At 44.6% G+C, this 15831-nt stretch overlaps 1 pseudogene; it reads left to right on the top strand.

Annotated features, from left to right (window-relative positions):
* Positions 1-15831, top strand: part of LOC112074458 (zinc finger RNA-binding protein-like) — a 51804-nt pseudogene that overhangs the window by 16241 nt on the left and 19732 nt on the right.

The raw sequence follows: 15831 nt of genomic DNA on the forward strand, positions 1-15831 counted from the left end.
CATCACAACACTGGCAAAACCCATGGTCGACCAACTCCCTGACCAACATGGCTGATCACTCCTGACCAACTGCATACCTCCTGACCACATGGCTGATCACTCCTGATACCTCCCTGACCAACATGGCTGATCACCTCCCCTGACCAACATGGCTGATCACCTCCCTGACCAACATGCTGATCACCTCCCTACCAACATGGCTGATCACCTCCCTGACCAACATGGCTGATCACCTCCCTGACCAACATGCTGATCACCTCCCTGACCAACATGGCTGACATCACACTCCCTGACCAACATGGATCTGATCACCTCCCTGCGACAAACATGGCTGATCACCTCCCTGATCAACATGGCTGATTCACCTCCCTGATCAACATGGCTGATCACCTCCCTGATCAACTCCCTGACCAACGATGGATTGACCAAACTTCCACTGACCACATGGCTGATCAAACTCCCTGACCAACATGGCTGACCAAGCTCCCTGACCAACCATGCTGATCAACATGGCTGACCAACATGGCTGACCACCATGGTTGATCAACTCCTGACCAACATGGCTATCAACTCCCCGACCACATGGCTGACCCAACATGGCTGATCAACTCCCTGACCAACATGGCTGACCAACTCCCTGACCAACATGGCTGATCTGGATCCCATCATAAGGTCCATTCTAGTCTTCTGATTCTAATTCTATGGCAACAACACTGCCCCACCAGGACTCCGCAAGGATGATACGGTGTCTCAAATTTCAGGTAGCACAAAAGTACGTGTGAATGACGGAGCGTATGACAAAGAGCCGTCTGTTTTGTGATAAAAAAAAACACCCCAAAAAAAACAGTATTGTACTAGGGGTGCAACAGCTGTGAACCACAGTTCAGGACATATTGCGGTTTTGGTTGTCACGGTTCGGTACAGCAGGAAAACAAAATGCCAACAGTTGCTGTGTGGTTAATTGAAGAAAAAAAGTTAATATATTAAGAGTTGTTTTCCTGCTTCCATATAAATCATGAGCGCACCATCAGGATAAACACATTATAAATTAAAAAACATGATTATCGGACACTAAATACACAGTGCAATATGGATGTGAAATCAATGTTAAACATGGCTCGGACTTCCACATGTGCTGAAACCACCATTATTCTCAAACACCGGGCGCATATCTGCGCCTATGATCAAATAGTCATTTTTGGCCCGCTGAGAACAGCTACAAGGGCTGCTTGACGCGGAGGGGAGACGGATGTTGGCTTTGTGTCAACTGTTGTTTGAGGAGGTTGACAGCTGCGGTTGGCTATTCTAGTTGAGCAGGGGCGACATATCTCTGTCCGTCACCTGTCATCTACTGGGAAGCCAAAATGTTCCCTAGCTGGAGACGTAACCTATGAGAATCCTCATTGTTTATCCACCTCACTATTCTCCATCATACAGAACTAGTTCCCAGCAGCACCTCACCAAATATAAAAAAAAGGGACAGTTTGAAATGCACCAATTAAGATTGATTTGATTACAACGTACGACATAGGCTCTAGTTAAAATAGAATACATATAAATATATATTTTTTTTCCCAGCTCAGATTTACACAAGAGAGGTTTCTAAAATCCTGTTTCACTTTGTCATTAGGGGTATTGTGTGTCGATTAATGAGAATTGTTTGATATAATGCATTTTAGAATAAGGTGTAACGTAAACAAAGTGTGGTGGGTCAAGGGGTCTGAATACTTTCCGAAAGCCTTGTATATAAGGGGGGGGGGGGGGGCTGGCTGTGGTGCTCAATTCCTGGTTCTCACTCCCTGCTATAGACCATCTATCCACTTGGCCCTGTGTCAGTCCTACCAGTTTCACTCTCCTTGACCGATTGGCAAGGTGATCCACCCAAAAATGAATTAATCGCGAGACAGGAAAAAAAACATAGTGTTATAACCTTCTGAAAATGCCAAAATGACTTATTTAAGAGACAGAAACTAAAAATAAAAGGAAAAATTCTCATCCGTTTGGGAATCAATTCAACCTTTAACATGACTTGAATATTTACACCAGGGGACTAAAGGCTATAAATGTTTATTAAAAGTGATATAAACTAATTCAAGGCATTAAATTCTTTATTAAAGTTGTATATAATACTACATTCAAAGGCATTAAATCTTTATTAAAAGGTATATAACCCTAAAATTCAAGGCTGCTCCAACGTAGACATTGACATGTATTAATAATACAGTAACTATCAGTAAACTACAGGAAATTGACATACAGTACTTAGCTATAGTGAGGTCTTGACAGCAAAGATAGACGAGATGTTCGTTTACATGTAAACAAACATAAGTGTCAAATAGATCTTATCTCGCTGTCGACGTAGCGTAAACATCTCACACAGTTCCTCAACCGCTGCAAAGCCCAAAGCCCGATTGGCCAACCCTGTCAAGCAGGGATAACGTGCACTTTTCGATATTGATAAGCTAAATATGTATGCAACTCCACTAAAAAAAGGCTAAATTCTCATTGAATGATAACAGAGAATTACACCCCAAAGATAGATATTTAATAAATTTTTTCCAATAAATAGAAACGGATCCCCATCTTGTTGATAGATATGTCTTGTTTTCTTATAGTCAGTTGTCTTTTGTAAAATACTAGAAATTGTTACCATGATGTGTTATACGTAACGAATGTTTTTTTTTTTTTTTTGGTCTTGCTTGGTATGTAAGATATTCTTAGTAATATTGTGTAGTTAAGTTCGTTTCAGTTGATGACCCTAGTATAAATCCCTCCTCCCCCCCCGTCCCGGAGATCCTACTCCCCCGCTTTTCAGAACCGCTCTTTAAAACAAGAACCTGCAACTCCAGGGTCGGGTATTGTATAAAATTATTTTATTTTTGTTAAAACCAAATAGATGGAGATGGCGCATACTGGTCTAGACTACTATATTCAGGATATAGAGGTAAATAGGATGTGCGGATCCTGTTGCAAATAATCTACACTTTACAAAAAGTAAACAATTTCAAAGGATTTTTTTTGTTTAGCAGAGTTAGGTTCAAAGTAAAGGAAATTAAAATCAATTTCAGACCCCAATAATATGGATTTCACATGGCTGAAGTATAGATTAAGGCATCTGGGTTGACAACGAAGCATAATAAACAAGGTAGAGGCGTGGATGCAGAAAACCATCAGGTATCTGGGTGTGACTACCATATGCCTATGCAGCGCGACCACATACTCCTTCAATAGAGTTGTCAGGCTGTTGATACTTTGTGGCACATTGTGGACTCTTGTGCCGACCATCCATCTTCAATGGCATGTGAAGTTGACTGGACGTTTGGCGGAAACTGGAAACACGCTATCGTACACGTCAATCCAGAGCACTCCCAACATGCTCAGATGGGTACATGCGTCTGGTGTGTATGCAGGCCATTGGCAAGGCAACTGGGATTCATTTCAGCTTCCAGGAATCTGTGTAAAGATCCTTGTGATACATGGGGCCGTTGCATTATCATGACTGAACCATGAGGTGATGCGGAAGATTAAATGACCACAATGGACCTCAGATTCTCATTTCACAGGTATCTCTGTGGCATTCAAATTGCCAACTACAAAATGCAATTGCGTCAGTTGTTTGTTACGTTTCATGCCTGCACATAAGTCCATAACAGCCAGTCCTTGCTGCTGTCGCAACTTAGCATGTCAGAGCCAACCGCTCCCCCACACGAACTCCATCTGACTGCCATCTGCTCCGGATACGAGTTGAAACCACATTTCATCCGTGATAGAGCACGCGATGCCACAAGTGGCCCCACGAAGGTGTGAGCCATATCGTCCCACTGAATGTCTTTAGGTGGTAACGATGCCGAACTTGCGTAGTCAGTGTCAAGACCACCTGGTGAGGCATGACACAGCACGCAGTTGAGCTAACCCTGAGACCGTGTGTTGTGCAGAAATTCTCATGTTGTTGCAAAACCCAAAGTTTCATTAGCTGTCCGGGCTGTGGGCTGGTCTCAGAACAATCCCAGCAAAGGTAGAACGTCAGATGTTGAACGTCCTGGGCTGCGTGCGTCTGCGACTATGTGTGGTAGTGGGACATTACTGCAAATGATCTAAAAAAACGATGTTGGAGGTTGAGCTTATGGTAGAGAAAATTAACATGTTAATTCATCTGGCGTACATTGCATGCATCTGCATGCTCAATTTGCGAACAACGGCTCCTCAAACTTGAGACATTATATAGCATTGTCTGAGACAAAACTGCTGCATTTTCAGATGCCTTTTATTGTTCCCCAGCACAAGGTGCACCTGACTGCTAATTGATCATGCTGGTTTAATCAGCTTCTTTGATTGTACCTGGGTCAGCGTGGATGGAATTATTTGGCAAAGAGGAAAACGCCCTCACATAACGAGGGGTTACAACAAATTTTGTGCCTCTCTCGAGAAGACTACACCGTAGTGAAGAACACTTTGGTATCTTTTTATTTTCAGCTCATCAACTGGATTTATATATTTGTTGCGAGACATAGGTGATAGATGTCGGGCGCCGATACGTTACCGTTTTAGGTTTGAAACAATTGCTGTGCAAAGTGGGTTTTATTAGAGGAAACCAAAATTCAAATGCACTAACTTGTTGCAACACGCATTTCTCATTTAAACTTTAAAAATCTGCTGTGAGGACTCTGTCGGCATCTGTTCCCCGTACCACCTGGCCATAAGGGAGACTAGGCATCTTACCACTAATCACAATCTTGTCCCACCCACTGTGTTAATAAAATCAACTTTTTCCGCTAATTAACTTGTTGTGTGTTTGCACTAGTAATAAATACATACATCAAGGTTTGGAGTCATTAAACTCATTTTTTGTCAAACTGACAATTAAATTTCTCGTTAACAAACATTAGTTTTGTTCAAAGTCGGTACTAGTACACTTGGTGACATGACATAAGATTTCGCCAACGATTGTTTACAGGACAATGATTTCACTGTATCACGAATTTCAGTGGGTTCAGAAGTTTAACATGACCTCACTAGGAATTGCTGTGCCTTTAACAGCTTGGAAAAATCCCGAAGATAATGTCATGCTTTTAGAAGGCTTCTATTAGGCTAAAATGACATCATTTTGAGTCTGTGGATGTATTTTCAATGGACCGACCCTTCCAAACTCAGTGCCCTCTTTTGCTTCGACATCCCATGGGAAACTCAAAAGAAAACAGCCCAAGACCTCGAGAAAAAACCATTGATAGACCTCCACAAGCTTGCTCTTTCATCCTTAGCGGAGCAAATTTCCAAAATGCCCTGAGACAGGTACCACGTTCATTTGACTCCAAACAATAGTACGCAAGTAATAACACCATAAGGACCCACGCGAGCCAGTTCATACCGTCAGGAAGCCAGACGCGTTCTTCTCCTAGAGGATGAGACGTACTTTGGTGCGAAATTGCAACATCCAAAATCCCGCAGAGCAGACAAAGGACCCTTGTTGAAGATGCTGAAGACGTACAAACACGGTTTACAAAAGTTATCTTAGATGCCCACAGTAAAAAACAGTCCCTATATCGACAATAGACCTGAAAGGACGTCTTCAGCATAGAAGAAGCCACTGCGGCCAAACAACCACAATATAAAAGCCAGACACATGGGCAAAGAGACGTAACTATTTTGCGAAAAACTCCTCTGGTCTGATGAAATAAAAATAGAAACTGTATATGGCCATTAATGACCATCTATGTTTAGGGAGGGAAAAAGGTGGTGAGCTATAGCATATCCGAAAGAACACCATCTCCAAACCATGTAATCACGGGAGGCCCAGAGGGGTAGCTAGATCATGTTGTGTGGGGGCTTTGCTTGCAGGGGGACTGTGCACCTCTCACAAATAGCATGTGCATCCATGAGGTAGGTAAATTGATGTGGATGTATTGAGGTTAGTAAAACATCGATTGACATCGAGGAACAGGAAGTTTTAAAGCTTGTCGCAAAATTGGGTCTTGCAAATGGACAAGGACCCCAAGACAATACTTCCAAAGGTGTTGCAAATGTATGTTTCTCTAACGACAACAAATTCAAGGTATTGGACTGTGGCCATACAAAACCCTGACCTCAATCCCTATTTCTGTGGGCAGACTGGATAAAAGCGGTGCTGTGGCAGCAAGGAAGGCCTACAAACGCTGACTCTGGTACACCCAGCTCTGTCAAGGAGAATGGGCCAAACATGTCACCAACTTGTTTAGGGAAGCTTGTGCGGACAGTTCCTACCCGAAACATGCTTGAACCCAAGTTTGTACCATTTATAAGGCTATGCTACCTAAATACTTTGAGAGCATGATAAACTTGTGACCCATCTTGGAATGGGGATGAAAAGATATAAAAGCTTTACAGTAATATATTATCTTCTTACTATTCATTCTTACATTTCACCCTTACTAAAGTTGGTGATCCTAACTGACGCTAGAAAAGGGAAGGTGTATGATAATCTTCTGTGTTTGTGGGAAGTTACGGATGTGGCTTATGGCATTCCATACCCATCTGGAACGAAGAGGGCAATACCTATTGTAAGTAACTCTGTTCGATGTTGGAACTGATAAGACAATCAGCAATTCAGACACCATTAGTTACCCTCCAAAGCTCATTACATGCTATACTATTGAGTGCCCTGGTCTAACCCGCCCTCTGCAACTGGGTTCCTTGACTTTCCTGACGGCCCGCCCCCCAGGTGGTAAAAGGTAGGAAACAACATTTCTCCACTTCGCTGTGGCTATCATCAACAGATTGGAGTGCCCGATATGGTGTAAACGGGCCGAGTATGTATTCTGAGTGTGCGTCAGCCCCCTCCTTGTACTCCCCGTCCACCTCCATGAGCTGCTTGATTGGGTCCAATCGTGCTTCGCAACTCCATCATTAGAGCTTTGTCAGTAGCGACCACGAACGAAGTATGGGACTTTAACCACTAGCGACGAGACAAGTCTACGGGAGGAGGCTGAGGCCACTCGGAGCTGGAATGTCAGGAAAACAACCTCCCACTCAACGGTTCAACAACAAAGGAGAGGCATCATTGGAGGGAGCAGCCCCCCCCTATCCCACAGACAGGACAGACAGTGGCAGAAGGTGGAAATTTTAAAGTTGCCTCTGCGTACAACGTTCCACTGACAAACTGAAATGCGTCCACCCAGCACAGTCGTGGCCTGAGCGCCTGCTTCAACCTCCGAGGGAGGTGAAGGAATTTGCGCGTTGTGTCTATGAGCACCTTGTTATCTCTGCACAGACCACATCGAGAGCATTCTTGTCCGGGCTGCTCTCGCCCTAGGTAACGGGCACCTGCCACGGTCTCATCTTTCCCGAGGGTGTGCCGGTCTGCACAAACGCATCAACGGGGGCAAAACTACCTGCGCCTTCAAGACACCACAGCACCCGAGGTCACTAGGAAGGCCAAACACTAGATCACTTAATAAGTGCTTTAGCATATCTGTGCCATCCTCATCTCAGTATGTATATACTGTATCTATATCAAAATTCTAAATAGCATATCCACTGCTGTCATTGCTCATCGATATGTAGTCTTACTCATTAGGTATTGTAAAACAATCAATGTGAAGAATGTCTGCACTGTTAGTTAGCCAGCTAGTTTTGGATGAATTGTTCAAATTAACTGCTAATATGCTGACATTATATTCAAACAATGCAGTCAATTCAACAGCCATACACTGGCTGAAATCAGTTGTACATATAGGACTTGGACAGGTAAATATAGGACTTGGACAGGTAAATATAGGACTCGGACAGGCGGTTTTAGTAAATGCAGCAAGTATTGATACTGTATCATAATAGCACTCACAGCTTTCCAAGAAAACTAAATCTGAGAGTCTGACATTTAGAGGCTATTTATACAGAATCTGTAAAACTCACAAACAGTATTTATAACTGACAAAAGTCTGATATAAAAAAGGCACCTGGCCTACAAGGCCCGGTGACCTACTGGCAGGCACAAAAACAAGGCAATGTATACCAAACCTGAACTTTCATTACATGTAGGCCTAGCTAGTTAATAAGTTAGTTCTATTGCCTACATCAAATGGGAAGACAACAGATCTCTGCTATCGCCACCCCCCCCCCTCCCCCCTGTCAACATTACAATGTCACTATTTCTATCTTAATCTTTTAACTTTGGGGAAAGTACCTGTAAGCATTTTACTGTTAGTGAAATATCTTACTTTAAAAAAATAAAAATAAACAATTTGTTATAAATAAAATGTTATTTGGGAGTCTAGAAATGCGTGGACCGACGAGGTATCATGTCACCAAATGGCGTCCGCTGCTCAGACTCCACCCAAGCTCACGCATGTAGCGCTCTGCATGCAAAGCTTTTTGTCGGGAGCTTTAGGAATAGGCTCGTGGTGGGTACGCACACGGCTCTGTTCCCGACACAGCCGACCTCTTGGTCTGCTGGTCATCAGAGCAAACGTCAAATGATTCTTCCTGAAATATTGCCTCTGTCTCTCTCTCTCTAATATGTCCAACACCTGGTTCCTCATTTTGATGCAGTGATGTCTCGTCTGCAGTCAGATGATGGCGAGTTCCTGCTGAATGAGTGTTGACAAAGATTCCTGTGGAAATGGTTCCCCCTCTTAATAAGCACACGACGGCCTGCCATCACTACAGTGTTCTATTAGAATCTATGGAAGCATATAGGCTAGCTGTCATGTGTGTGAATATTTTTTTAATATTTTTAAGTGGGATATTTAATGGTGGCTATGCTTCGATACCCATCTAGATATTTGATTTTTTTGTTCTCAATTCATATTTGATACCGATGGTGTTCAGGAACTGAGCTGCATCTGTCTCGTGTGTGTGTGTGTGTGTGTGTGTGTGTGTGTGTGTGTGTGTGTGTGCGCCTCTGGTACATCCATAGCCTTGAGTCCAGTCTGAAATCCACAGAGAAATGATTTAGTACTTGACTTTACATCTCAGATGTTTTTGAGTTGTGGTTTTGAGTAGAAAAACATGACTCTACAATATAAATGACTGAAAGTATTAATATGTTCCGTTGGTAGTTTTGGTTATCGCCTTGGCCAGGGTTTCCGTTAGACGGGAATAGCCGGCGTTTGGATGATTTTAAATATTTATAAAACTGCGGTTGGCTAATTTTGTCTGGGAGAAGGGGGGGGGGGGGAATCCAACTGCAAGTGATTGCTGTTTAGCTTATACATTGATGGAAATACCAGTCAATAAAATGCATTTGACCAGTCATGCTTATCGGTCAATAGGTTACTTTTGCATAACTTGGTGGAATTAAATTGCTGTGTGGATTTTCGTTAGGCTTTGATAAACGACTATGATCTGAATCTCAGTGGTGCTGCGCCTCACACCACAATGGTAGGCAGGCTTCACGCCACAATGGTAGGCAGGCTTCACACCACAATGGTAGGCAGGCTTCACGCCACAATGGTAGGCAGGCTTCACGCCACAATGGTAGGCAGGCTTCACGCCACAATGGTAGGCAGGCTTCACGCCACAATGGTAGGGCAGGCTTCACGCCACAATGGTAGGCAGGCTTCACGCCACAATGGTAGGCAGGCTTCACGCCACAATGGTGGAAACTAGCAGTTATTCTAACGGCTTCAAAGTGTGCATTGAAATTCGGTAAGAAGGACTCACGCCATTGCATCCTGTTAAGTAAACCATCTAAATGGGATTTCTGTCATTCTGGATGCCTTAATCGGGTTACTCACCCAGTGCATATGGGTCCGCTAAATTTCTGTCTGAAATGTTAAATCTTGCTGGTCAAATGTACATTGGCACTTTTTCTTAACGAAAACCCTATCCTAGGCCTATGATAGAACTATTTTCTAAATAAGAGAACCGTTTTTACCATCAAACCCGGTCTTCTCTTGAGATTAAAGTCCATATTTAGTTTTACTGCAAGGTACACTAGATGGCCAAAAGTATGTGGACACCTTGCCTTACAACTCATTCCAAAATCATGGGCATTAATATGGACTTGGTCCCCCCCATTTTCTGCTATAACAGCCTCCACTCTTCTGGGAAGATCTTCCACTGAATTTTGGAACATAGCTGCTGGGACTTGCTTCCATTCAGCCACAAACACGGATTTTTGGGGGTTTAGGCCTGGCTCGCAGTCGGTGTTCCTATTCATCCCAATGGGGTTGAGGTCGGGGCTCTGTGCAGGCCAGTCAAGTTCTCCACACCAATCTTGACAAACCATTTCTGTATGGACCTTGCTTTGTCATGCTGAAACAGGAAAGGGACTTCCCCAAACTGTTGCCACAAATTTGGAAGCAGAGAATCATCTAGAATGTCATTATATTCTGTAGTGTTAAGATTTCCCTTCACTGGAACTAAGGAGCCTGAACCTTGAAAAACAGCCCCAACCATTATTCCTCCTCCACCAAACTTTACAGTTGGCACTATGCATTGGGACAGGTAGCGTTATCCTGGCATCTGCTAAACCCAGATCTGTCTGTCGGACTGCCAGATGGTGAAGCGTGATTCATCCCTCCAGAGAACGTGTTTCCACTGCTCCAGAGTCCAATGGCAGCGAGCTTTACACCACTCCAGCCGACACTTGGCATTGCGCATTGTGATCTTAGGCTTGTGTGCATGCGGCTGCTCGGCCATGGAAACCTGTTTTTATGAAGCTCCTAAACAAACAGTTATTGTGCTGATGTTGCTTCCAGAGGCTGTTTGCAATCTCTGAGTATTGCAACCGAGGACAGACTTTGTGGATCAGCACTCGGCGGTCATGTTCTTTTGAGCTTGTGTGGCCTACCACTTCACAGCTGAGCCGTTGTTGCTCCTAGACGTTTCCACTTCACAATAATGGCACAGTTGACCGGGGCAGTTCTAGCAGGACAGAAATTTGACGAACTGATTYGTTTTGAAAAGGTGGCAATCCTATGATGGTGAACCCTTACGGCCGTTCTACTGCCAACGTTTGTCTATGGAGATTGCATGCCTGTGAGCTCGTGTTTTTATACACCTGTCAGCAAACTTGTGTGGCTGAAATAGCCGAATCTACACATTTTGAAAGGGTGTCTGTCCACATGCTATTTGTGTGTATGACTTGCCACAATGATGATCTTCAAATTTATGCATTTGATTGTTTCTGCTGCGCTGGACACTTAGAGTAAAGAAACCAATGTGTCATTTAAACTATGTTGGTCTGTCAATCACTGTTGGTGGGATTGTCAGGGGAGGGGGCTGTTTGCGTCACAGTTGATAGGGTTTCAGACCTGTCCGTCAATCACTGTGGGTGGGACTTTGAAGGAAGTTTGCAGATTCTATTTACATTTTGAGGCAAAAACCTAAGAGGTTCTGTCCAAATGGATTTCCTGTTGAGAAACCATATAGAATAGCAGGAAAATGGTTTTAAAAATGCACACATTTTCAGGGGGAAGACCCCCCCCCCCCCCCCCCCCACACCAGATTATGCACCCCCACTTTTATACAACGTCAGGCGGCCACTCATTTACCAACAGGTGTGATTGGAGAATGAAGCAGGTGTTAAACACGGGCTTTGAATAGACCTCTGTGATGGCTATAGGATAGACTTTATCAGTGACACCATTTTCTATATAAACAAGTCCACGCTCGCTGTTCAGTCATCAAAGCACAGTCGATCGCCCTTGGCGCCCAACTCAGTGGCTGTATTAAACATGTTGTTGCTATTTACTGTAGCCTTGGCGCCCAACTCAGTGGCTGTATAGGCCAATGAAACATGCAGAAGAAAATGAGTGTGCCACAAAAACAGTGTGGATTTCAACTCATCGTTACCATTTACATGAGACATGGTAAGTTCACTCACAGGAGATGTAGATGAAGCATAATGCTCTGTGAAAAGAAATTTGACTGCCGCCAGCCACAGCGGACAACAAATAACACTGGTACCAAGGAGGCGGGGCAGACTGACAAACCAGCAGTGTTTCCCTGTCATCGGTAGGCTTTGACTGACAGGTGCCTGTCCTATCACTGGATCACTAGAAGATGCATGTCGTTCRTTCTAATCGGGAGAAGGTTATACAGACTTTTCTGACCCGGCGAATTGAAAGTAAAATGTCAAAGAAGCCTAGTTCAATTATGAAGTGGAAAAAGAAGCTTATGGAAAATACTGCAGACATGACCTGCAATCAGAACTCTGACCTATTGACACCCAGTCATACCGTTAACACCGCTCTCCCTTTTTTCTCCAGTCAGCAGCCGGGCGCGGTGGCCTACACCCACCCTACCACCGTGGCCAGCTACACAGTACACCAGGCACCGGTGGCGGCCCACACCGTGGCAGCAGCCTACGCTCCCACTGCTGCCACGGTTGCTGTAGCCAGGCCCGCCCCAGTTGCCGTGGCAGCCGCAGCCACCGCCGCAGCCTATGGCGGGTACCAGCCGGCGCACGCCACCGCAGACTACGGCTACGCACAGCGCCAGCCGGACGTACCGCCGCCGCCTCCCCCGGTCACCTCCCAGAACTACCAGGTGGGTTACCAGGTAACTAACTGCCCAACTCTGTTTTAATTCAACACAATGTTTTGACTGTTCATGAATTTTTAGGCTAAAGGCATTCTGAAATATACCCTAGGTATTAACAAACAAGGAAATGGCGGGTAAAGTAATAGTTAATAGACAGCTTTCCCCTTAAGTTACTTTTGTTTTTCAGAAGCTTTGCTAAGGGTCCCCATTTCAATACTTATTTTGGAGTTTTTAAGCTTATTTATTTTCTTCTCCAGACCGATTTGAAGTTGTTGAACCTCTATTTTAAAGTCTGTGCCCAGATTCTGTTTGGTTTTTAAGCACACTAGTAACGAGCAGGTAGCCTAGTGGTTAGAGCGTTGGACTAGTGACCAGCAGGTAGCCTAGTGGTTAGAGCGTTGGACTAGTAACCAGCAGGTAGCCTAGTGGTTAGAGTGTTGGACTAGTAACCAGCAGGTATCCTAGTGGTTAGAGTGTTGGACTAGTAACCAGCAGGTATCCTAGTGGTTAGAGTGTTGGACTAGTAACCAGCAGGTAGCCTAGTGGTTAGCAGCGTTGGACTAGTACCAGCAGGTAGCCTAGTGGTTAGAGCGTTGGACTAGTAACCGCAGGTAGCTAGTGGTTAGAGCGTTGGACTAGTAACCAGCAGGTAGCCTAGTGGTTAGAGCGTTGGACTAGTAACCAGCAGGTAGCTAGTGGTTAGAGCGTTGGACTAGTAACCAGCAGGTAGCTAGTGGTTAGAGCGTTGGACTAGTAACCAGCAGGTAGCTAGTGGTTAGAGCGTTGGACTAGTAACCAGCAGGTAGCTAGTGGTTAGAGCGTTGGACTAGTAACCAGCAGGTAGCTAGTGGTTAGAGCGTTGGACTAGTAACCAGCAGGTAGCTAGTGGTTAGAGCGTTGGACTAGTAACCAGCAGGTAGCTAGTGGTTAGAGTGTTGGACTAGTAACCAGCAGGGTCTAGTGGTTAGAGCGTTGGACTAGTAACCAGCAGGGTAGTTCGTGGTTAGAGCGTTGGACTAGTAACCAGCAGGTAGCCTAGTGGTTAGAGCGTTGGACTAGTAACCAGCAGGTAGCCTAGTGGTTAGTGTTGGACTAGTAACCGAAAGGTTGCAAGATCAAATCCCCTGAGCTGTCAAGGTAAAAATCTGTTGCTCTGATCCTGAACAAGGCAATTAACCCACTGTTCCTCGGTAGGCCGTCATTGTAAATAAGAATTTATTCTTAACTGACTTGCCTAGTTAAACAAAGTTTAAAAATATATATTTTTAATCCATTAACGTAGCATTAGCTAGCTCCACACTTTGGGAGAAGGTGAATCGGAATGCCGTACTGAATCACCCCACCTTGTTCGACATCTTTTATTAAAACAAATATGGGAGGTGAAATTATTTTGTTTATCCTGACACTCCCCTGTGCTCTCCTCATTCAGGACTCCTACTCCTACGTACGGTCCACGGCCCCGGCGGTGACCTACGACCCTAAGCAGTACTACCAGCAACCCGTAGCTAGCGCTGCGGCAGCCGTACAGCCCCAACCCACCGCCGAGTCCTACTACCAGACTGCCTCCCTCAACACATCCTGGGACACCACGTGGAAGAAAGCTCTACCAGGTGATGGCGACTTTACATTTTTACTAGATATAGTCATTCCTGGTTTGATTTTTTTGGACATTAGTACATGTTCCTCGTACTATCCACCTCATTTCTAAACGTTGCTATGGACACAGCCAAACAACGTAAATGATGGATTACACTTCCAGTCACCAGAGTCATTTTATAGAGTATAAAAGCCAAGTAAACAAGTGTAATTTCATATTAATTAGTTCCCTAACGTTAGCTAGACCTACTAGTAGACTAGTTGTGATGAGGTTAGTTGTGGTAGTTAAGGCCTGGGCCTTCCACCAAGCCGATAACTGACTATGGCGAGGGAGCCGTAGGCGGCGTGACTATGGCGAGGGCGGCGTGGCGAGGGCGCCGTAGGCGGCGTGGCGAGGGCGCCGTCGGCGGCGTGACTATGGCGAGGTCGGCGGCGTGACTATGGCGACGTCGGCGGCGTGACTATGGCGCATTTGTGAGCAGGTTTCATAAACCAGGTTTCCAGCCAAACCTTTTGCGAGTAAAGTAAATCTGAGATTTTAAAAATTCTCACTACAGGCCTAATTTGTCAGTAAACTTTTTAAATATCATAATACAAATCCAAGGTGGGATCTTTTTGTGAATGTAAAATTAATTCTGTGAGAAATGGCATTGGAAATGACAATGGGCAAATACTGATTAAATAACCATCATATAGTGAGCTTGGAGTCACGTGATATTGTGAGGTCCTCCCACTACGACTCAGGAAACCATGCAGTTTATTAGACTACAGATCTGTTGTGGGTCCCTCTCCACTACGACTCAGGAAACCATGCAGTTTAATTAGACTACAGATCTTTGTGTGGTCCTCCCACTACGACTCAGGAAACCATAGCAGTTTATTAGTCTACAGATCTACTGTGTGGTCCTCCCACTACGACTCAGGAAACCATGCAGTTTATTAGTCTACAGATCTACTGTGTCCTCCACTACGACTCAGAGAAACCATGCAGTTTATTAGACTACAGATCTACTGTGTGGTCTCCCACTACGACTCAGGAAACCATGCAGTTTATTAGGCATACAGATCTACTGTGTGGTCCTCCCACTACGACTCAGGAAACCATGCAGTTATTAGACTACAGATCTACTGTGTGGTCCTCCCACTACGACTCAGGAAACCATGCAGTTTATTAGACTACAGATCTACGTGTGGTCCTCCCACTACGACTCAGGAAACCATGCAGTTTATTAGACTACAGATCTGTTGTAGGTCCTCCCCACTATACGATCAGAACCATTGCAGTTTATTAGGCTACAGAGACTACGTGTGGTCCTCCACAACAACTCGAGAAACCATGCAAGATTATATAGACTAACGATCTGCTGTGTGGTTCCTCCCACTACGACTCAGGAAACCATGCAGTTTATAGACTAACAGATCTGTTGTGTGTCCTCCCACTACGACTCAGGAAACCATTGCAGTTTATTAGACTACAGATCTACTGTGTGTCCTCCCACTACGACTCAGGAAACCATGCAGTAATAGTCTACAGATCTACTGTGTGGTCCTCCCACTACGACTCAGGAAGCATGACAGTTTATGAGGCTACAGATCTACTGTGTGGTCCTCCCTCTAGACGCATGAAAGCATGCAGTTTATGAGGCTACAGATGAAATAGTTATGAACTTCACAGTGGTGAAAGTGCACAGGTGATGAGCTTGATTCTCCTTTTCCAATAAATAATTGACGGTTTATTCTGGTGACATGATGATTGATACATGCTCCGTTTTAATG

Source organism: Salvelinus sp. IW2-2015, unplaced genomic scaffold (assembly GCF_002910315.2).
Source record: "Salvelinus sp. IW2-2015 unplaced genomic scaffold, ASM291031v2 Un_scaffold2640, whole genome shotgun sequence".
NCBI classification, from domain to species: Eukaryota; Metazoa; Chordata; class Actinopteri; order Salmoniformes; family Salmonidae; genus Salvelinus; species Salvelinus sp. IW2-2015.